This window comes from Poecilia reticulata, chromosome 2, assembly GCF_904066995.2.
Source record: "Poecilia reticulata chromosome 2, P_reticulata-male-v2, whole genome shotgun sequence".
Lineage (NCBI taxonomy): Eukaryota > Metazoa > Chordata > Actinopteri > Cyprinodontiformes > Poeciliidae > Poecilia > Poecilia reticulata.
The window spans coordinates 12,074,016-12,083,532 of record NC_088831.1 but is presented as its reverse complement, the minus strand read 5'-3'; the positions used below and the strand labels follow the sequence as shown (position 1 = coordinate 12,083,532).

At 38.2% G+C, this 9,517-nt stretch overlaps 1 protein-coding gene across 8 annotated transcripts in view; it reads left to right on the top strand.

Annotated features, from left to right (window-relative positions):
* The first annotated feature begins 352 nt into the window (after positions 1–352).
* The window catches only part of LOC103460834 (FERM, ARHGEF and pleckstrin domain-containing protein 1-like), a 45,490-nt gene continuing 36,325 nt past the window's right edge, over positions 353–9,517 (top strand). For 2 of the 8 annotated variants that reach the window (XM_081597540.1, XM_081597522.1), the window contains exon 1: positions 358–615. The gene's annotated coding sequence lies outside the window, so the exon portion shown is untranslated. Of the gene's footprint in view, positions 616–4,886; positions 5,214–9,517 lie in introns of those variants that run through there. The other 6 variants (XR_014083999.1, XM_081597521.1, XM_081597515.1 and 3 more) reach the window with 6 other exon arrangements.

The following is a 9,517-nucleotide window of genomic DNA, read 5'->3' as shown; positions in this document are numbered from 1 at the left end:
TCCTCAAATTTTCAACTTTTGGAGCTGAAAGATGTCCTTTTTTTCTAGAAAATTCCTGAGATTAATCTCCAAACCTGTATTTTTCTAAAAATTTCTAACTTTTCAGTCTGAAAAATTTCCAAAAAGATTTTGGTGGAGATTTCCCTCCTTGTTTTCTAATTATAATGTCCCTTTTACACCGTCATAGTTTGCATATAAAATTAACATGAAATAAATTGTGGCACTTTGCAACTCTATTGTCTCAAACTGCGGAAAGGTGAGACACATTTGCAGTAGAAATGTGCAGCGGAACCAACCAGGAGGTGTCGCTGTTGCGCCGTCTCTCGTTGCGCTCTCTCCGCGCCCGACACGCCGGGTTGCACCACCTCCACCAGCTCCACCAGCGTCAGCGCTGGAGGCGGTGTGCAGCTCTTTATTGTTCTGCTGGAAAGCTTGATCCGCGGCCGGCCGCATTTGTTTCGCTGGCCGCCGCTCAGATGCCCCGTCCCAGCTGAGAGGGAGCGGTCCATCTGCGAGGACGACACCGAGGTACCGAGCGGTGGATCGGGATTTGTCCGACATAAAAGCAGCTCCTTTCTGGTGGCCAGTGTGTGGATCCTGGAGGAGGAACACGGGGTAAGGAGGAAGGCATCCCGGATCAGAGCGTGGCTCCATGTAGCCACTCTGGTTTTTTACAAATTTGAGAGTTTTCTTTGTTTTTTGTGCTTTAAAGGTGTTTTTTTGCTTCATAGTAGTTTAAGGACGCTCCTGTTGCAGAGCAGCCTGGTTATTTTCCTAATCTGCAGCGCTTTAGGGGTCCAACTGAGCCTGTGTGACTGTAAGCTTAATATCAGCCAACCATACCTTTCTATTGGCTGTCTTCTGATTATCTGCAGTTCTGATTTGGCGTTTTAGCCCATCAATATGTCCTACAAACATAAAAAAATAGGACACCATTTAAAAGCTTCTGTTTTCTGACACATTTGGACCTATTTACAATACTTAAATGTTCAATGCAAGTAATAAAAGCTAAATTAAGAGCCTGAAAGAGGTTGAAATCATCTATTTATCTATAGAACCCTCTACAGGAGACCTTTTCTGCCAACAGTCATCACTGCCTACAATAACTCTGAAGAATTTGAATTAGCATGAGTTACAGCAGCATCTATTTTCCCTTTAGGGTCAATAAAGTATTTTTGATTTGATTATTCAAAACAGCTGCTAAAAACAACCGCCCAAACAAATTCACCCTGAAAGCAGACCGCAAGATGCTAAAGAGAGGAAATTATTTGGAAATGTTTGGCACAGTGCTTCCGTAATGCACATGGAAGTGTCGTGTTTTCTTTAAATAGTAGACATTAACATATTAACAATTGTTAATTTAAAAACTAAGTTTGGTTGTATCTTTAAAAGGTGAGATGGGGTGAGGACACCCGCTGTTCCTTTTAGTTTTACTTGAGTAAATTTATTTTGAAGCATTTCCGCTTTTGCTTGAGTAAAATTTCAGGATTTTCTACCCACTGAATGAAAAACAAACATGTTTTAACCAAACATTCACCAAAAATTCACAGACACACACATGCAGTTTTTGTTAAAGTTTTATAAGTGTTTTGTTGAGAGAAGCTGATTTGGAAACAATTCTTTTGCCTGATTTTGTAATTTTTTTGGGGTACTTTTTGTCAAAATTTCTACTTAACTTTATATTTTTTCCGTCTGCTGGTGTAATTTTTAAATATGAAATTATTGATCATTTGATATGTCACTTAGAAAGTTTTACCAAGTACTTTTTTTACTCTTTAGTAATTTATTTTTCCTCTTACTTGAGTAAAAACATGCTGAAGTAGTGCTGCTCTTGTGTAATTTTTTGGGGGTTCTCTACCCGTCTCTGGTATTTTCTCTGTTTTCCTGCAGTCAAACATCATGCTTGCTAATCTGCAGCACACAAACACAGGCTGCCTTACTGTAACCCACTGACTGGCCTAACGGATTACTCTGCTAACCTACATTCTGCCTACTGTACTCAACTTCTTCACATGTGCCTCTCTCTCTGGGCCGGACCTGTTTTATTTCAGCCTGACAAAGCGAGCTCTCGCTCACCGATCTCAGACGGTTGGACGCCCCCTCCCCCCGTCTCTGCTCCCTCCTGAGTGGGGTCACGGCTCAGGGTCACTGAAGAGGCAGCACTGACTTTTTTCTTCTTTTTGCACGTGGTTGGTGGAGCATGTGGCTGTAACATGGCCTGCTCAATTGCTTTACATCCCCTCTGTATGTTTTCTAATCAATATGTCGCAGTGTGGTTGGTGCTTGTGTCTCCAGAGGGGAGCAGAGCAGCTAAATTGCCCTTTCAGTGAAAAACAGAGGGTGTCACCTTGATAAAACATGGTGTCGGGTCTAGCGTTGTGGCCTTGAGCTCGTCGCTGGCGGCTCGTTTAAACAACGGAGTCATGCAAGGCAGTCAGCAATAAAACCTCTGCTGGGTTCTCTGCTGTGAGACAGAGACACACCCCATGTTCTTTCGTTTTCAGATCCAAAATGCACCAACACATGTAGAAATATAGCAAAATCTGATCAGAAATGGCTTCAAGCGCATTAAAAAAATATGCCAGGTCAAATTCTGCTGTTAGGAAACCAAAATATATCAGATATTTGCGTTTTAAGCTTCTTAAAGAGAGCGTGGATTTTCCTAAAGTAGGGTTCTGCGGAGACATTCTGAATCGTCAGCAGCAGGGTTGTAATAGTTTTCATTATGGTTTAGTTTTATTTCGTTGTGACTTTTTGTTTGTCTAATTCTGTTTTAGAGTGTGTTTGCTAGTTTTCCTATTAGTTTTTATTTAAATATTGTTTTAGTTTTTTAATACTTTGCTTAATTTTTAGGTTCAGAATTCAAAAAGTAATGATTTGTGACGCAGCATACATAGATTTGGTAATAAATATTAAACAGAAGATGCAATTTTCCAAAAGCTTTCCCTTATTTCCCACAGTTGTGCTGCGTCAGTGATTGCAACATCTGTATAAATAAAATTCCACATTTAAAAACATTCCTTTGAGCTGCATCCATTAAAAGTTAATTTTGATGTTTTAGTTGCCAGTGAATAACATTAATCAAAAAAAGGACTGGTTCAGATTCTGGGAAACGCCACAAATCCACACTAAGTGGTTGTAACATCCCCTTTACGTTGTTTCATGTGTGACGGCAGCTTCTCTTTTTCAATATACGTTCACATTTTTCATTTTTAAGCCATAACATCAGTGCAAAAAATAGCCTGTGAATGTTATTATTACTTTCTTAAATTTTACGTCCAAAAGACTTGGGTTAAGGAGGGAGAGACGAGTTATGGTGTAAAATATGTGAATTAATCCAATAAAAACAGCTCAAAAATGAGAGAATTTGCTTACAGAGTGAATCTTGATCTGTACCAGTATGGGCTGAAAAGCCGCTCTGAGAGGAAGAAGCCATTACTGCAAAACAACAACAAAGAAAAAAAATGCCAGATTGTGGTTTGCAAATGCACTAAAACATTTACTTTTGGTGATGCATCTTGTGGTCTGATGAAATTAAAGAGGATCTGTTGGAGAGAAGAACGATTTTCCATGCCAACTGTGGCAGCATTATGCTGTTGGTCTGTGTTGCTGCAAGAGAAACTGGTGCACTTCATAAATGTAGAAAAGAAACATTGAAACAACATGTAAACACATCAACCAGGAAGTTAAAATCGGAAATGAAGGGGTGTAAGCAGCGTAAACGTTGAGCCAAAATGGCTACAAAGCGGCTTAAAGCTGCACTTTGTAACTTTTATAAACAATGTTATTTACATATTTGTTACATATCTGTCAACATATCATGATGGTGTGTTATGAGACAGATAATCTGTGGGAAAAAATGATCTTTTTCACTTCCTACCTGAGCTAAGAGGGAGGACTTAGTGCTGCTAACTAGCGTAGCAGAGAGCAAGGGATTGTGATTGACAGCGCTAAGACCCGCCTCCTGGCTCTAATTGGTTGTTTCTAATTAGCACTGGGACAAGGCAAAGAAGCTTCATATTTTCACAGATTATCTGTCTCATACCAAACTGTCACAACATAGTGACATTATGTAAAAAATATTTTTTTTTTATATAAACGTGGCCGTCACAAACTCTGAGAGCAAATTTGACCCAGGAATTTACCAAAACTCAAGGAACCTACTGACTGCAAACATACAAACTCTTACAAAGTATTTTTGTTCTACTTTATAATGCAAATATCTTAATGCATTTTAAATAAGACAACTTTTCAGCAATATACAGACTTGTTTTAAGTAAAAAAAAAAAAAAAAAAAAAAAGAGTACAGTACTAGAAATTTTAACATGCTATAAGTGAAATAATCTTCCAGTGGAACTTGTACTTTTTCATTAAGATTAAGGAATTATTTACTTAAACCTAACCTTTATATCTTGCTGAGAAGTTACCTTTAAGTTAGTTTCTTATGTCAAGATTACTAAGATATTCGCACTAGAAACTACTTGGTAAAACTTTGTATTTTTGCGGTGCTGTAAGAATCGTGAGGAAATTCCACCAAATAAATGAATGGCGTATGAACAAAACACAGTGTGTAGAACCGGATTAGTAATCCCTGTTTGACGTAAAATGTGCGTCGTGGCTCATCTGATTCCCAGGCTCCTGCGCCCAGCCGCCATCTCTTGGGAAACGCTGGGCGAACCCCAGTTGAAAGGCGTCTCTGGAGGCCTTGGTGAGTTAAAGCCGCGCTGCCTGACGCTCCCACAGTGGCTTCTTTTGTGCCTGCTGTGTGACCGACTCACTCTGTATTCCACCCTTGCACAACCAGCCTCCCTGCTGAAGACAGAGGGTGATGAGGAAACCTCCCAATTTTTTCCCTCTCTGGGTTTAATTGCTGATCCCAAAGCCTTAAATCAGAAATGTTTTATGGGTCCATTTGTGATGGAGGAACACTCCTTCAGATCAAGTCGGATTTTTCCAGTTTTCTAGGGATTATTGGCACCTGCTTGTTAGTAATAAAGTGAATTAGGGCTGTAAACTAGCATGCGGGAACACGGCTGCCCACCGATACTGGACTGCTGATAAGCTTTCACTTTAACGCTGTGGGGGAAGAGGCGCACAAAGACGAGCCAATGTTCCCACAGGTGTAATCAGTAACTTGAATGTCAGCTCCCTTTATAGTCTGGTCACTTCCTTGGTTCGGCTCCAGTTTCCAGTTCCAGCTTTTTGTCATGGAGGTGAGTGGAGGCAACGACACCCGCAGGGATTAAGGAGGGATTTATTTTGTGTCTTTCTACACCTCGATTACCTTAATAAAGAGCAAACAGGTGACTTATAGAGAATCAGCTATAAATGTAACAAAATTAACGTGAAAAAGACACATTATAGAGTTATTTTTCTAGATGTGCCAGTCTCTGATAATCTCTGTATCAGTCCCAGTATTTAAACAAATTCCATATTGAGCACATTATCACCGATACCCAATCTATTCGGTCTAATTCTATGCTTTGCACAGCAAAAACACAAAATCTTACACTTGAAATAAGACGAAACTAACTTGCAAGTAACTTTTTAGTATCATATAGAGGCTTGTTTTGAGTAAATAATTCTGTGTATATTGATGAAAAAGTATTTTCATCAATATACGTTTTGGCAGATTATTTCACTTACAATAAGACATTTTTCCCATGTTATACGTTATTTTATCTGCCAATGGAACTAATCAATATTAAGGAGTTGTTTACTTAAAACGAGCCTCAATATTTTGCTGAAAAGTAACTTTTAAGTTAGTTTTATTTCAAGTTTACTAAGATATTTGCACTGGAAACTATTTGTGTGCTTTATTTTTTTTATTTTACATTATATTTAGTTCCTAATTGCATTTTCTGAACCATTTGCTGCATTTTATTTGAACATGTTTGACCAACGCAGTCAACCTATTGTTTTTGCCAGTTTTGATTTCTTATTATTTATTTTACATTGGCTGTTCTACTCCTAAAACTGAACAAATTAAAGTTGTTTTTACATGTTTGACCAAGCTTAATTCAAATTCAAATTAAAAAAGACTTTATTGACCCCAAAGGGTAATTAAATGTTGCTGTAACTAATTAATTGAAAGTTTTCAAAAAGTTATTGTCGATACCAGTGGCTGTTGGCAGGAAAAATCTCTTGTTGCGGTCTAAATAAGTGTGCTGTACTGGTGCAAAGTTATTAAATAAATTCATGATTCAGTACATTTCTATCATGTTTAAAAAGAAACGTTTTAAGTCAATATATTAGAGTTTCTCCGTATCGGATTGTTATCGACTGATACTAAAGCTCGAATATTGGTATCAGAAGTTTAAAAAGTTAGTTATTTTGCTTCTTTTGTCACATTTAACTATTTCAGACCCTCAAAAAATTTTTAATATGAGGATAATTTTTTGATTAAAGGATTAAAGGTGCTAAAAAATAAGCAATAAAGAGAGAAAAAAGTGCTTTTTGCCCTGTGACGTATGTTTTAAATCATCAGATCTCATGCTTATGTAAAAAAAAAAACAAATAATGGAGAGAAAATACAGACTTGAAAACGAGGTTAAATTCCTGGTGCCTGACATAGATCACTGCCGCTGCTGGCCAACTCTTCCTGATCCACTTAGTTTTCTCATCCTTTGATCTGGTCTGGCTGCAGCTTTCATACAATAAAAACCCTTTGAAATTATTGAGGCCTTTTAAAATGACTACAAAGTGGATTTTTATGTTGTCGACTAAAAACAATATTATTGTTATTTGATTTTGCAGATTACTTTTCTGTGTAAAAATAGAACTTTTTCTTCTTATTTCTTGCTGTAAGTGGCTGTCGCTCCATCTTCAGCTCCATCATCCTGTTGACAATGTGAATTACATTGAAAACTTTGTCAGCCGCCCCGACTGTCTCCCTGTAAATATTTAAAACTCTGTATATAGTTGAAGCCTGACTGTATGAAAGGATAGCAAAGTCATCAATTTAAAAGCAAACACAGTCCGGGACAAATACCTAAATGTTTAGAGACCTGTTCTGTGGTCCGAAGCAAGGAAAACATGATTGACCGTCAATATATTTGGAGAATATGAGAACTGTGAAGTATGGGGTGGCAGCATCATCCTGTGGGGGTATTTTTGCTGCAGCAGGAAGAAAATTATTGAAATATTGAAGCCAGAAAGTTGAAATTCGGACACTAATGGTTTTTGGAAATGGAAAATGACTCAGCATCCAGTCAAACTGGTTACAAAGTGACTTCAGTACAACAAAGCCAATGTTTTTGGGTAGACATAACAAAACTCTGATGTCATTCTTGTGGAAAATTTGTGGACAGAGCTGAAAATGTGTTTGTGAGCAAATCTGACTCAGTTCTGGCAGAAAAAAAAATCAGGTGAGAAGCTCAAGGAAGTAGATCGAAAATGTTCGACCCAAGTGATACTTTATTTGACTTCAGACTTTAATAATGTATTGAAGTATTCTCTGATTTTTCTCATATTTATGTAGTAGAAATAATTTTAGGAATTACTGACCCAAAACAGGAAATGTTTAAACTAAGGAATTTTCTATATGCAAATATTTGATATAATCTGTATTTGGCTGCTAAACTTTGGCTCAAAAGAGAATAAAAATGTACCGTGTCCTCAGATTGTTGATGCAGGACGGTTGATTGGTTTAAAGATTTAAGAAGTTACTGAACTGAGGCCACCTTCCTCTCCTGGATCTCTTGTTGAGGCAGTGCAGAAGTGAGCAACCCTCCTGTCTGTCTTCTAAGACATTCCTCCACCCTGATGTCACCGGCTGCCTCAGAGGGAGGATATTTATTGCCGGCGGTTGAGGTTTATCAAGTGTGGGATGGAGGCAGGGGAGAAGCAGACAGAAACCCTCTGGACTGGACCGTATATCTCCAGTCTGGAGGCCTGCATTCAAGTCTGGACTGGTCTTGAATGGAGGTCTGTGTTTAGATCCCACCTGCTGGAATGCTTGAACGTCTGGGAAGGTGTGAGACATGTCTGTCTGCTTTTGCCGTGTTGTGGTTTGTGGCTAATTTCTTCAGAGTTTAGTGAAATATGTTGTGGTTTAATCATTGTACAAAGCCAGCTTAAACCTCACTAAATAACCAATTAGTGATTATTTAGGGGTGCAATCAATGAATCGACTTACTATTAATTGTTGATTAATGTTTATTAGACTAAAATTAATTCCATTAGATTTACTAAAAACGTCCACTTGGAAATGTTGCTGTAGTTTGACCTCCATCCAACAGAGGGCGCCGCTGGTCATCCTTGAGCGGAACCAATAGACTTAGAAACAAAGATGGCAGCGGAGTATACTAGAGCTTGAGAGAAAAAGTCCAAATGGAGTCTGGTTTGGGGTGTAAAGTGCACTTTATAAAGCTATGTTTAAAAAACAAAACAAAACCAAAAAAAAAACGACAAAGGCGGCGTCGGGCTATACCAGACCTTGAAGGAGAAGCGGTCCAAATGTAGTCCGGTCTTGTGAGAAATTCTGTTCCCCTGAGAAAATCTGTTCCCCCTGTGTCGGGAGCGCGCATAGCAGCCAGAGAAGTGGATCCGGCGGATCTGACCATATTCACGGCGCTTCTGATCGATTTCTCGGTAAAACCACTCATATGATCACGTCACTGTTGTAACTTTCAGTTTAATCGGCAGCTATCAAAATAAAAATACATACATAAATAAACGAGGTCTTGTGTGGAGGTCTTTTTACGCTGTTTTGTGTTATTTTAAACGCGAAGTGAATCGATCTTTTTTCAGCTTTTGTCTCGTAAGCCTGACAAATAAAAGTCAGTCAACAAACACAGGTTTCCAACACGTTGTGTGCATTTATAATTTTTCATTTCTCATAAAGGAGGAGGAGGGAAGCTGGCCGATAGCAGGGCAAAAAAATAAAGACTTCCTGAAAAGATCAGAGTGTAAACGTTTTGGTAAATCCCGTTGTAATGTAAAATATGACATTACTGGATTAAGGAAATGTCTAGTATGGTATCACACATAATATTTTTTGAGAATTTGGAAACAGGTGCTTTTTATTTCACAAAGGTATTGGAGGGGAAGAGGAGAGGATGGATATTTCAGCTGCCTGAAATAATGTGTTTGCCCTCTATAAAATGGAAACAAATTAATTTACCTGCAAGTCTTTTGCTGTGTTTATTCCCCTTATGATAAATAAGAAATCCTGCAAGTTTGAAAACATTTGCTCTTTTGCCAAAGTTAGGATGGGGGAACAAAATATCTTAAGCGCCTGATAAAATCTGTTCCCCCTCTCTAAAATGGAAACACATTAATTTACCTGAAAAGTCTTTTACTGTGTTCATTCCCCTTATAATCAATAAGAAATCCTGTGATTTTCATAACATTTGCTCTTTTTTTGCCAAAGTTAGGATGGGGGAACAAAATATCTTAAGCGCCTGATAAAATCTGTTCCCCCTCTCTAAAATGGAAACACATTAATTTACCTGATAATTAAATTTACCACATTAATTTACCTAATAGCGGTCATCCAACTGAGCTGCATGGCGGA